Raw genomic sequence first — 14882 nt, forward strand, 5'->3', positions numbered from 1 at the left:
TGGTTGTCTTCCGGATAGCAATTTTGTCTGGTGTAACTTCTTATACATATGTAAGGAAAATTCAAAATATATCATTTGGGAAAACAAGCATTTGGATACTCAAAATATTCCTGGAAAATTTTTTTTAAAGATAAATTTTTAGCCAGGTGTGGTTGGCACATGCCTGTAGTGTCTGCTACTTGGAGGCTCAGGCGGGAGGACTGTTTGGGCCTCCAGTGTTCCGGGCTGCAGTGAGCCATCCATGATCCTGCAAATGTGGTGTAAGAAGAAGATGTATAGAGAGAAGTTTAATTTACACAGGTTATTAATTTCTATACACATTCTAATCATACAGGCTAATGAGGTACATCGTTTAAAGTGCAGGATTTATAGACAGCTGACAAGTTTCTCTTTTATGACATTATTCTATTTTCCTATCTATATAAATCAATCAGTTTTGTTTCTCCCCTCAGCTAAAGTTATATCAAATTTGTTATCAAGGTCAAAATGTCTATTAATCAGTTAATAGGGTAGCTAAAAAAAGTCTGTTAATTTTTTTTTTCTATTTTCTCCGCCACCACCCACATCTAGGTTTTCAAGACTTTATTCTTGGATTGCCACAATAGACAGAAACCTGACTTTTTATTAAGGAAACATTCAAACACACATACAAGTAGGCAGAATAGTATATTGAACACATACATCTATCATGAAACTTCATCAGTTATAAACATTTTGCCATTTTTATTTCTTCTTCCCCCCATATTTTCTTCTAGAATAAGTTAAAGCCCACTCCAAGCGATTGTCAGTAAGAATCGCTAACAGGTAAGTAACTTGTGTCCGCAGTAAATAGCTTTCTAATTATTTTTCCTCCAATCTTCCTGCTTTTCTTACCAATCTAAAAATTTCCACTACTTGGCATACTGTTAAAGAAACATAGAAAGTTTTTCAAAGGCTCAATGCTTCCTGTTCAATCAGATGCAAACTCTTGTCCTGGTTTACAAAGCTATGTTGACCTTAGCTTGACCCTGCCTGTCTAATCTCATCTCATTTTTCCCCAGTGGGCTATCAGGTGGGTCTCTTCACTGTATCAGCTGATGCTCTGTTTATTCCTGTCTCTTGTCATGTCCTCACCTCCCCAAATTCTGTGCATCCTAGAAAGCCCTGCTTGGGTGCCACTTTCTCTGTTAAGCTTTTTCCAGCTCTTACTGACTGCTCCTTTCCCTGAACTCCTGGGATTAAAACACAATTCCTCTAACTTTCAGATCTGGCGTTTTCTGTCATATTCCAGACTTAATTATTGCAATCAGGAAAATGAGCTCTGAATCTGAATTTTCTCTTCCTTCCTTTTATCCTTCCTTCCTACCCTTCTCTCTCCTTCTCTCCTTCCTTCCTTCCTTCCTTCTCTCTCTCTCTCTTTCCTTTCTTTCTGCTTCCCTGTCCCCCCTCCCCCTTCCCTTCTTCCCTCCCTCTCCCCTCCCCTCTCTTTGTCACACTCTATCATCCAGGCTGGAGTGCAGTGCATGATCATAGCTCACTGCAGCTTTGACCTCCCGGGGTCAAGTGATTCTCCCTTCTCAGCCTCCTGAGTAGCTGGGACTACAGGTGCACACTACCATGCCCGGCTAATTTATTTTTGTTGTAAAGATGGGGGTCTCACTATATTGCCCAGGCCAGACTCCTGGCCTCAAGCAATGCTCCCTTCTCAGCCTCCCAAAGTGCTGAGATTACAGGTGTGTGCCACTGCATCATTTACTTTTAAAATACAACTTTAAAATATCTGGGTGAGTGGTATTTTTGAGGACACAAAGAAAGTGAGTGATATTTTTGAGGACACAAAGAAGGTGAGTGGTGCTGGATAGAATCTAGCATTGGAATCATAGGCAGAATTCTAAGATGGTCCTAGGGCTATCTTTGCCCCAGGTGTTACTCCTGTGATTCTATTAGGTTACATTGCAAAAGTGATTTTGCAAAGGTAAATAAAGTAATTATTAACCAGCTGAACTTAAGATAGGGAAACTACTCATCTAATCACACGGGACCTTTAAAAGCAGAGCGTTTTCTTTGGCTGGAAGCAGAAGAGGAAATCTTAGAGATTCCGAGCCTAAGAAGGACTCAACCCACAATTACTGGCTTTGAGGATGGAGCAAGGGGGCAATGAGCCTAGGAATACAGGTATTTTGTAAATATCCAAACAGAAAATGGAATCTCAGACCTACATCCACAAGGAATTGACTTCTGCCGACAACCTGATTAAGCTTAGAAGCAGATTCTTGCTCAGAGCCTCCAGATAAGAGCCCAGCCCTGCTGACACCTTGAGTTTGTCGTTGTGTTACTTCACGCAGAGAGTCGAGCCAACCCTGCCCAGACTCTGACCTGCTGAACTGTGAGATAACACATGGGCGGTGTTCTGAGCTGCTAAATTTAGGGGTAATTTGTTATACAGCAATAGAAAGTTAATACAATATATAACATAGGGTTTGAGCTTATAGTGCAATTTTATGCATTTCCTGCTATTTTAATTAAGGCTCCAAATCAGCAAGAGAGGTTTTCCAATAAATGGGGGCACTGGTCTTAGGATGTGTGGTCATTACACAGGCTAGCAGTGTCTTTAGTTTATGATATCTCACTTTTGTCCATCACTTCCCCATTCCAGATGGGAAAATTTCTTTTTTTTCTTTTTCTTTCTTTTTTTTTTTTTTTTTGAGACGGAGTCTCACCCTGTCACCCAGGCTGGAGTGCAGTGACATGATTGTGGCTCACTGCAACCTCCACATCCCGGGTTCAAGCGATTCTTCTGCCTCAGCCTCCCGAGTAGTCAGAACCACACGCGCATGCCACCATGCCCGGCTAATTTTTGTAGTTTTTAGTAGAGATGGGGTTTCACCAAGTTGGCCAGGCTGATCTTGAACTCCTGACCTCGTGATCCACCTGCCTTGCCCTCCCAAAGTGCTGGGATTACAAGGCATGAGCCACCGCGCCCTGCCTGGAAAATTTCAAGGAAAGGAAAGTGTAGCTTCCCTATTGCCAGCGTTTTCAAAAGAATCTATAAAAGAGTCCTGGAGCAGGGGAAGGTGATTAGGACAGCATATCTGACCAGTAGTAGCATCAGCTTATTGTGTTGCCAGACTCTAGCCATTTACCTCTACTGTGAGAGTGGGACATATTTTGTAGGGCAGCAGTCTCCAACCTTTTTGGCACCAGGGACCAGTTTCATGGAAGACAATTTTTCCATGGATAGGCTGTGGGTGGGTGGATGATTTCAGGATGAAACTGCTCCACCTCAGATCATCAGGCATTAGATTCACATAAGGAGGCCGCAACCTAGATTCCTTGCACGCACAGTTCACAATAGGGTTCACGCTTCTATGAGAATCTAATGCCGGAGGCTGATCTGACCGGAGGCGGAGCTCAGGCGGTAATGCTGGCTGGCCCATCGCTGGTACCAGTTCATGGCCCGGGAGCTGGGGAACCCTGTTGTAGGGAAAGAACCCCTTAGCTCTGCAGCAGCCGAGATTTCAGATGGTACAACTTGTTTAAAATAGACACACTCACTTCAGAGACTGGTCAAGAAATAGTTGCTGAGAGCTCTTGGAACCAAGATGAGAACTTACATTACAGTTTCTTCTGCAGCCTAGGATCACAGATGACGGGCAGGGGCTTTATTAGTTTAACCGGCATCTATTTCTCCTGTCGTGCACACAGAAATGAATGAATGATTAGACATTCATTTGGGGTGCCTTTGTGTGATTCATAAATAACTTGTTCCTTATAAAATTTACTGCTGAATGACTCATTAAAGAATGATGATGAAGATAATAAGGCTCCTAATTTAAAGGGTTATGCAAGTGTTCTTTTAAAAATCAACTTTGCGAGGTGTAATTAATGCATAAATTTTAAGTGTACAGTTTAACAAATGTATACACCTATGTAACCACCACCCAATCAAGATACAGAACATTTTTGACATCCCAGAAATTTCCTTCATGCCCCTTTGCAGTCAATCTCTCCTTCCACACAGCTATTGATCTGATTTCTATTATATCATTGTAGATCAGTTTTTGCCTCTTCAAGAACGTCATATAAATAGAATCATACAGTCTGTACTATTTGCTGGATTTCTTTCACTCAGCATGATTTTTTTTAATATTTATTTATTTATTTATTTTATTTTATTTTTTTTTTTGAGACAGAGTATCGTTCTGTCGCCCAGGCTGGAAGTTCAGTGGTGTGATCTCGGCTCACAGCAAGCTCCGCCTCCCGGGTTCACGCCATTCTCCTGCCTCAGCCTCCCGAGTAGCTGGGACTACAGGCGCCCGCCACCACGCCTGGCTAATTTTTTTTCGTATTTTTAGTAGAGACGGGATTTCACCCTGTTAGCTAGGATGGTCTCTGTCTCCTGACCTTGTGATCCACCTGCCTTGGCCTCCCAAAGTGCTGGGATTACAGGCATGAGCTACCGCACCCGGCCTCTGCATGATATTTTTGAGATTAATCCACATTGGTGCATTGATCACTAAAGTATATTTCTATTGCTGAGTAGAATTCCATTGCACTAATAACACAATTTGTTAGCCATTCACATATTAGTGGACATTTCGGTTGTTTCCAGTTTGGGACTATTATTGAATAAAGTTGATATGAACAGTATTCGTGTGGACATATGTTCTCATTTAATTTTAAATTCTTAGGAGTGAAGTACCTGGTTCATATAAGTGTATGTTTAGCCTTAAAAGAAATGGTCAAACTCTTTTTTAAAGTGATTGTGTCGTTTTTCTCTTCTAATATCAATGCAGAAGAGATTTCTCAATCTTCCCTCAAACTTGGTATTGCCAGTCTTTTTAATAGTAGCCCTTCTAATGGATGTGTGGTATTATCTTATAGATTTAATTTCTGGTGCGACTAATGACATTGAGCATCTCTTCTTGTGCTTACTTACCATTCATATATCTTATTAGTGAAGCATCTGTTCAAGTTTTTGTCTGTTAAAATAATTAGCCCCTTATTGAGTTGTAGCAGTTTTTTAAAATATATATTCTAGATATAAATGTATTTCAGATATATGTATTATAAGAATTTCTCCCAGTCTGTGGCTTGCCTTTTTATCACTTCTTAAAAAATTATTTTTCCCCATTTTCATTTTCTTCTTCTGGTTCTCTAATTACACTTATTTATACCATTTTCTATTGTCCCGAAGGTCTCTGAGGATCTGTTTATTTTTCTTGAATCTCTTTTCTCTCCATCCATTAGCCTGAATATTTTCTATTGGCCTGTTTTCCTGTGTTCAACTTCACTGCCTTTCTTCTACCATCTCTGATCTACTGTGATTTCTTTTTGTCATTAAACTTTTCAGTTTCAGTATTTCTATATAGTTCTTTTTTATAGATTTCATTTCTGTGCTGAGATTTTCTATCTTTTCACTCATTAAACCAATACTTTGATTCTTTGAACATATATCATTTAATTCTTTGAGCCACATTTATGGGTGCTGCTTTTGAAGTCCTTCCTTATGTCTCAGGCCTGTAATCCCAGCACTTTGGGAGGCCGAGGCAGGTGGATCACCTGAGGTCAGGAGTTCAAGACCAGCCTGAGCAACATAGAGAAATCCCATCTCTACTAAAAATACAAAATTAGCCTGGAGTGGTGGCAAATGACTGTAATCCCACCTACTTGGGAAGCTGAGGCAGGAGAATCACTTGAACCTGGGAGGTGGAGGTTGTGGTGAGCCAAGATTGCGCCATTGTACTCCAGCCTAGGCAACAAGAGCGAAACTTGGTCTCAAAAAAAAAAATAAAAAAAAAAATAAAATAAAATAAAAAAATTAAAGTCCTTTCTTGTCTTCTAAACCCAAGATCTCAGTAATGTTGAGACTGGTATTTTCTCTTTGACTGTGTGGGTCATGTGGATCATGTTTACCTGTTTTTTTTTTTTTTTAAATGTCTACCAATTTTTAAATTGTATACTGGACATTGTTGGTAGTACATTGTGTAGACTTTAGGCTCTGGATTTTGTTTTCTTCTTTTGAGAAGTGTTACCCTGTCTTCTATTAGGCAGTTTCATTACCTGCAGATTACCTTGCACTTCTGTAGGCTAGTTTTCATACTTTGCTAGGGTACATCTCTGGAAAACTCAATATATTTCCCAAGTTCTTCTATCTTGGCACATTTCGACATCCAATTCTGCAGATATTTTAAAGGCTTGGTTTTGGCTGGGCACAGTGGCTCATGCCTGTAATCCCAGCACTTTGGGAGGCTGAGGTGGGCGGATCACCTGAGGTCCATGACCAGCCTGGCCAACATGGTGAAACCCTGTCTCTACTAAAAATACAAAAATTAGCCAGGTCTGGTGGTGGGCGCCTGTAATCCCAGCTACTTGGCAGGCTGAGGCAGGAGAATTGCTTGAACCTGGGTGGCAGAGGTTGCAGTGAGCCGAGATACCACCATTGCACTCCAGCCTGGGCAAAAGAGTGAGACTCCATCACAAAAAAAAAAAAAAAAAAAAAAAAAAAAAGGCTTGTTTTTTAATTTTGTTAGTGTGGGCCTGGAGTGGACCTTACTCTAAAGCATGGTTCTAATCTCTTCTGGTATCTCAGATGCTTGGTGTGTTAATAAATTAATAACAAGATCTTGTCACTTTGCATTGGCCAAAACTTCAATGTTCTTCAGCACTGTTTAATGTCTACAATTGCTGTTCTGTACTTGTCTCTGCACTAACACTTCTCTATACTTACTATAAGACCCAGGTAGTCTTGACATGGGCACGAGCACCTTAGCCCTGAGTCAAGAATTCATAGAGAATCTTCCATACAACTTCTGGGACCCACCTTTTCACCACCCCCAAAACACCTTTCTTTTTGGTGCCTTGCTCTACAGATTCTTCTGAACTCTGATCTCTGCCTTGTCAGCTCAGCAGAACTACTGTGCTCAGATTGGATTCTAGCTTGCTATGCTGTGGTTGGAAAATTGTACCTTTGCAGAGATCCAGGATAATCATGGGCCTCACCTAATGAATTTCTCCTCTCTCAGAGATCACAGGGTTTAATTTCCTGTTGTCCAATGCTGAAAAATAATTGCCTCATATATTATTTTCCATTTCCTTGTTTATGGGTGGAGGGCTAGTCCTATACCAGTTGTTTCATCATAGTTGGAAGTGAAAGTTTGCAAGATGTGCTCTTAAAGATTAAATTGTGTGAACAGAAATGGATTTACCAAAGAGGGGGCCCAAAGATTCTGTTTGGGCTGAAAAAGCATTTATAATAGTCATGAGTCCCATCCTATGACTCAGACACTGACTCCATTCATAGGAAGTTGGTATGGTGGAGTAGAGTGTAGTTTTTCTGTGTTGTTTCTAAAAATTGAGTCTAACAGCCATCTCCCGTCTCTAAGAAACAAAAGGAAGGTTTCTAAAAATAATAGTAGTAATAATAACTTACTATTATTATATACTTAATGTTCTAGGTTCTGTCTTTAAGGCTTTATATTTATTAACCAATTCTTTATAATAAATCAATTAATCACCAATTAACTACTAGTTAGTACCTGAACATGATTAATTACTAATTAAAAATCCTATTTACAGACCAGCCTGGGCAACGTAGCGAGATCCTGTTTTTACAAAAAATAAGCACATTAACCAGGCATGGTTGTGCATGCCTGTAGTCGTAGCTACTTGGAAGGCTGAGGTGGGATGATTGCTTGAGCCCAAGAGTTTGAGGCTCCAATGAGCTATGATTGTGCCACTGTGCCCCAGCCTGGGTGACAGAGTAAAACCCTGTCTCTGAAAAAGAAAAGAAATGTTATGTAGCATAAAGGATTCTAGAAACTCAAATTATATTAACCTGCATCGTAAATTTGTGAGGGAATTTGTGAGCACATGTGGGTATGTGAGAACTCCTACCTTGGGGTCTTTCCAAATGTTCTTTCCCTTGAGCACAACCTCTTCCCCGTCAATCAACTGAAATGTATAATTCAGAATTTAGCTTCAATATTACTACTTCCAGGAAGCTTGTTACATGCTTTCATAACATGTATTTTATTTTAAAATCACAATTGTAATTGAATTTACATAAATATTTATTTAATGGATGTCTTTTCCACTAGACTGTAGGCTTCATGAAACCCATTTCCTACCACGTATCCAGCACCTAGCACAGTTTTTGACATGGCATATTGTTCAAGAAGTATTTGTTAAATAAATGAAGGAATGTCAAAGAGTGAATAGGCCTCCTGTCTCAGATTCCTATGAACTTGATTTATCATTGAGGATTGTCTATTTTTTGCCTTTCTCTCCTATTTAAAAAAATTACATGCAGTAAAATTTATTCTTTTTGGTGTATAGGTCTATGAGTTTTTACAAAAGTCTAGAGTCATGTTACCACAACCAAGATATAGAACAGTTTCATGTCCCTCTGCTCCCCACCAAAAAATTCCCTCTTGATAACTTTTGTAGTCAAATCCCCAACCTTTAACTGCCGACAACCGTAGAGAATTGTTTATTTTACATTACCTTGGACTCTTCTTTTCTTTTCCATCCTGCTTGGCCTATATTTCAGCTATCTTACTGCTCAATAACACTCCTAAATATCAGAGATGTGAAATCAAATTTAGACTGTTGTCTTAGCATTTATGCCCTACGTGGCATCATTTGAACAAATAATTTGACTACTTGGAAGAATTAGAAGAGGGACACTAGGTCAGCTGAGCTTTTGTGAATGGCCTATTATTTCTACTCTGAATTATATCTACTTGGAACAGCTCTAACATCTGTACACATCTCTATTTCAGTATTCCTGCCTTAATTCAGGCTTTATGATCCTGTCCAGATCATTGCAGTGGTCTCCATCCTGGTTTTTCCGTTCGAATATCTCTTTTCTTATATTTAGTATCAGCTCTAAGACTTTTAAAGTTCTTCATTGGTGTCCCATTGAGCCTTACTTAGCACCTAGCATATCATTTACAGCTCCTCATGAGGAGTTGCTTCTTTAGAATCATCCTTATTAGGTCTTCTTGCTTGCAGTCTATGATGTTCCAGTTGTCCCAAATTATTTCATTTTTCCAAAGGTACCATATATTTGATGACTGAGGCTTTTGTTCATGCTTCCCTGAAAGTTTCTATTCACTTTATCTGCCAGTGAACACCTACTCTTTATTGAAGACTTGACACAGGCTATCTCCTGCTTTCTTTCCAAAGACCACTTGACTATTCCCTCTTTTGTTCCCGCAGTTACCTGTCCATCCACCTGCTATAACACCCATAATTCCTTATTGCTAACCTATGTCACATATTTGTCTCCTACCTACAAGAATCAAAGCTCTTTGGGGTAAGTCTGTCTATTCATCTTTGAATCCCCGGTGCCTAGAACAGTAACTGCCGTATAGTAAGTATGTGATCAATAAATATTTGCTGAATGCATCAATGAATACAGTTCTTACTGCATTTTTAGCTGAACACTTTAATAACTTTCATAAGCTTATTTTAAATGTGTATCTTTTTGGTGTTTTAGAAAATATTTGATCAAGGACTCTCCCATTTTCATGAGACATTGATGATCCTATTTTGCATGGCACATGAAGTTCCCTCCAGCTTTCTATTAGACACTATGCATTTACATTTGTGTGAACCGGTCAGCTGGCACTACTTCAACTGGGCTTACCTGTGGCTGTCTGCTTGCGTATAGAAACTCAACTTGCAACTGTGGAAGTGAAAAAGGGAAAAACATGCGATGCTGAAAATGAATACGAATTTCCCATTAGTTGCTAACTGGCTTTGAACTTCCTCTCCATTGAGGCTCAGAGTATAAAGAGTAAACTCAGGCCTGGCCTGGCTACAGGTCACACTGTGATTCAGATCTTTATCTGTTGTGGTCAGTGCCATTTTGAACTCTCATCCTAGGGATCTTAGTCCCAAGCTTTTTGTGTTCATCGTATTTACCATGGAAATGGAGATTTAGTTCTTCCTTGTGAAAGTGAAGATATTACATTCTGTAAATGTATTCTGCCTTTAATCTTTTTTGTTGACATAAAAAAGAGTATTCTGCCCAACTAGTTTTGTCATTTTATTGCAAGCCCCCCCCGCCCCACCAACCCCGAAAACAAACTAATGCTGACATAGGATATGATTCTTATTGATGAAGTAACCACATTTGTGACCAGCTGGCTCTTGGTTGGCCAGGAGTGAGGGCAGGTGGGGAAGGGAGGAAACTCTATATCTTCATCTCATCTGGCCAGGCATAAGGTCTGAGTTGGAATCTGCCCCTTGTTGAATGCTCACAAGTATAAGCTTGGAGCTCTCTGGAAAGGAAACTGCCATCTCTTAGGGCAATTAGATAGTCTGGGAGAGATCTAAGTTGTAAAGAAAATGTTTAGTGCCATGGTACCATGAATTCCACCATGATTTTGAAGGATTGTACCACCAATTTAGACTGAAGCAATATTTCTCTAATTTCCATTTTTATTAGGATCAACTAGGAAGCTTGTTAAAACAGGTATCCCTGGTTTCTACAGGAAATTCTGTAGATTCTGGTTCAGCAGACTTGGAATGAACTCTGGGAAAGTATGTTTTTAACAATTTCCCGAGGTGATCCTGTTGCACGAAGACAGAAAACGATAGTTTTTCTAGGATTGTTGGAGATGAGCAGGGCAATGTGATCATTATGAAAGGAGCCCTTAGTGTTCTGAATTTATTGATATCCCAATGTACTTTTGTAAAAACAGGTTCTACAAACTGGGGCTTTCTGATCCAAACCTCATCTATTTTCAATATCTGAAAGTCCAGTTGATCTAGTGGAAAATACCCACGAGCATAAAGCAAAGGTGGCACCCGAGAAGGAGTTGCAGTCTTGTTCAGTGAAATTTAAGGGTAGATTTTTCAACTTACTCCTGACATTTCTCCTCAGGCTGTAGACTATGGAGTGAGTTGAGTTAGCATCATGGCACCCTCCTGCTATGACTCATATAATTGTTATAAGGGTAGTGCCAACCTAAAGTGTGGGCATATTTGACAAGGTGGCAGTACAAATAGAGTGGAGGCAGAGCAGGGATAAAAGATGCACAGCTCCTTAAAGAAATGAGTGGATATACTGATATGCTGTCTCTGAACCTGCTTTCTGCTGTGAGTTGAATTCCAAAAAGTTGGTTCAGTCCTCCAGGTTTGGTGCAGGTCTCCAAAAGGCAGATTCGGTCTCAATGTTTGTAGCATTTTTCTGTTGTATAAGCGCTGGAATTAGGGGTGTCCAGGGAAAGGGCAAGGGAATGGTGACACTTGAGGATTTTTTCTTAAATTTCATTAAATAAAATCTTATATAACATTCTTGAGAAGCATGACATTTTCAGAGAACTTTTAACCAGCCATTTCTTGGATGCTATTTTGATCTTGGGAAACTTGGGCTAGGAGGGTACACCCAAACCTTGTGACAGACTCCAGAAATTCTTTAGGATGTCTCAGTAACCCAGATGTTATATCTATAAAAGGACTGGGTATTGCTGTGGTTTCTTTTTGAAGGAAGGATTTCATGAAACCATCAAGAGCAATTTTCTACATACTATATCCTCATTCCTGGGGCTAAATAAGTTATTAGAAATAGTACTGTTCTTAAAATAATGTGATATAATTACTTTTAGGTTTGGAAACCTAGAAAAGGGTACCAAAAATCAGGGAGTTATGAAATACAAGAGGGGAGGAACTTTATTTTATTTATTTATTTTTTGAGACAGAGTCTCACTCCGTCATCCAGGCTGGAGTGCAGTGGCTCTATATCAGCTCATTGCAACCTCTGCCTCCCAAGTTCAAGCGATTCTTCTGCCTCAGCCTCCCAAGTAGCTGGGATTACACGGCCACCACGCCCAGGTAATTTTTGTATTTTTAGCAGAGATAGGGCTTTACCATATTGACCAGGCTGGTCTCAAACTCCTGGCCTCAAGTGATCTGCCTGCCTCAGCCTCCCAAAGTGTTGGGATTACAGGCATTAGCCACCATGCCCAGCTGGAACTTTAGAGGTCTTGGGTTCAACCTCCTGAAATCACTTTTGTCTTTCTCTTTCAAGTCTTTGCCTGGTTTCATACTGATAGACAGTATAAGCCAATGCTACACTTCTCTACTAAGTCACTAAAATTTACAGGGGGTGGGCAAGGACCTTTGATCCGCCCTTTGTCTCTCTGGAGTGCAATACTCCAACACTTACCATCACCGACATCAGAGTTCGACTCAAGTTTTGTTTGTTTTTTTGTTTTGCCAACAATCACTTGGGTAGAAGTCCTGACACAGTCTCTTTTGTCTGAGAAACAGTATTGGCATTGAAGCCAGACACAGCAGTAAAAATTTCCTAGTTGTTTGACTTTAAGTATGTAATTCAATCTGTCAAGCCTTTGTGTTCTCACCTGTGAAATGTTATCACTGATAACTTGCATGAATTGAATTGAATAATAATATATATGTAAAATATCTGGTATACAATAAAGACAATAAGTTATTTACTTTGCTTGGGTAAATAACATTTTTATGATAATATTAAAATTACTCTCTGTCACTGATTGCAACCTTTCAAAGTAGGACACCCATGAGACTAGATTAAACAGAGAATGCTGAGAAGGAAAAACAAATGTAATTTAGACAGGCAGTTAAAGGTGAGCCCGTTGAAAGACAGCAACCAGAGCCACTCTCTTTATAGGGAGTGTCCTGTTGGCACTCTGACAAAAGCATGTGTGGGCAAACAAAACCTTATTGGACACTGTCTTCAACAGGCCAAACTCTAATGACAAGGTTTGCATCTCTGGCAAACATTCTCAAAAAGATAAGCTCTTTAAAATATGCAGACACAAATTGTTGTGTTTTACGCAAAATAATTTTTAGTAAAAGTACATTTTTACTTCTTTTGTTTTTTTCACATGACTCTGCATAGGTCCATATTATTGTCTCCCTAGCACTCTTTTCTCAAGCCTAACTTTAACCTTTCCTCCCCTGCCCTCGAATCCTTTCCATAACTTGTCCAGTGCCTCCTTTGTTCTCCCCAAATCCCAACTTCCCACCGTATGCATATTTTAATGGAAGGGTATCCAGAGTTGGTAACTTTACACCATCATGATAACAATGTAACTTATATAAACCTCCTTGCTTTACAAACTGATTTCATAGGCAAGATTTGATTTTCTCCTCCTATTAACCCTGTGTGGTAGGTTATCTCACTTCTGAGAAGGAAAAGGTTGAGGTCGGGAGAGGTGGCAAAGCAAATATCATCAGGTCATGGCATGGTTCATCTTACCTTTTATTATGCATCTGCTTTATCTATCATACAACATTGTCTCCTTTGCAGAGAAAAATCTTGTATTGACCAGTGGATATTTTAATCTGCATTTAAAAATTATGATTCTAGGTATTGCTTTATGTAGGGCAGTACTTTGTAGAGACTCCAATGTTGTTGTATATATGACTATATTTGGATGACCAGAAAAGGGAAATTGTCTTGGTTGTTAAGAAACTGCTGAGTATCAAAAAAAGGAGAAGGAAATATATTATTTCATACAAAAAGAGAACGTTTAAGTTACCAAAACAAAACATGATTTGAATAATTATGAGTTCATAATCCACATGGGCTTACAATCTTGCTAGTGAGATTCCCCAAAGGGCTATTCTAGAACCTTGCTCAGCAACTAGTGAAAAAAAAAATGGTTGAAAAAACAAAGATGATTCTGCCAGTTCCCTGTTGTGGTTATATACTTTTGCTTGGATAAAATTTTATATAATACATTTGCTTGAGACAAATTTTATGTAATAAAGTGCTATGTAGAGTATGAGCTATAGTTTTATACAGCTGACTTAATTGTAGAGAAAGCACATTGAACACTTTGGTTGAAACTTATGGTACCACATAAATGATTTAAATCTCACAATGTCCCTGAAAGATTGGTAAATATATATGTATTTTTTGTCACAGAAGCCCAGACGTGAATAATGTTAACTAAAATGCTACTCCATTTATAAAATCTTTACTTCTCTTCTGCATAATTTGCTACAATTGAAACTCATCCTTTATATTAGTAGAATTGAGCTGAGGAGGCAACAAAGGAGCAGGCAGACCCTGTGGTGCTTGATGATTATTTTGAAAGTTAAGTCGTTACTCTGGTTTTGGTTGGTGGTTGAATGACAGACACCCCATCTCTTTTATTTGAGACAGGGTGTCACTTTGTCACCCAGGCTGGAGTGCAGTGGCATGATCACTGTTCACTGCAGCCTTGACATCCTGGGTTCAGGCTCAAGTGATCCTCCCATCTCAGCCTCCTGAAGAGCCAAGGCTACGGGTATGCACTACCACGCCCAGCTAATTTTTTTGTTTGTAGAGAGGAGGTCTTGCTATGTTGCCCGGGCTGGCTTGTACTCCTGGGCTCAAGCAATCCTCCTACCTTGGCCTCCCAAAGTGCTGGGATACCAGGCGTGAGTAACTGTGCCTGGCAAATGACAGATATTCTTTTATCTGAAGTGTGAGAGGCCATGGTTACCAGGGAAGAACTCCAAAAGCTGCAGCACTTAACGCAGTGTCTTCATACTCTTTTATTTCTTCTTGGTACGTTGATATCTGTACACACACAGATTCATACGCACTTTATACGTACCCACTATCGATTCTAAAGTAATATGACTGTTTGACAAACACACCTGAACTTATATATCCAAATGTAGCCTACCCCTCTCCACATGAAAGCATATTTCTACATTCTGATTTTCCAGCTTTGGGGATTTCACTTTTTGGGAATGTTTTATTTGTTTGTTTGTTTTGTTTCGTTTTTTTTTTTTTTTAGACGGAGTCTCGCTTTGTGGCCCAGGCTGGAGTGCAGTGGTGCGATCTTGGCTCACTGCAAGCTCCGCCTCCCAGGTTCATGCCGTTCCCCTGCCTCAGCCTCCCGAGTAGCTGA

Source organism: Pongo pygmaeus, chromosome 2, assembly GCF_028885625.2.
Source record: "Pongo pygmaeus isolate AG05252 chromosome 2, NHGRI_mPonPyg2-v2.0_pri, whole genome shotgun sequence".
Taxonomy (NCBI): domain Eukaryota; kingdom Metazoa; phylum Chordata; class Mammalia; order Primates; family Hominidae; genus Pongo; species Pongo pygmaeus.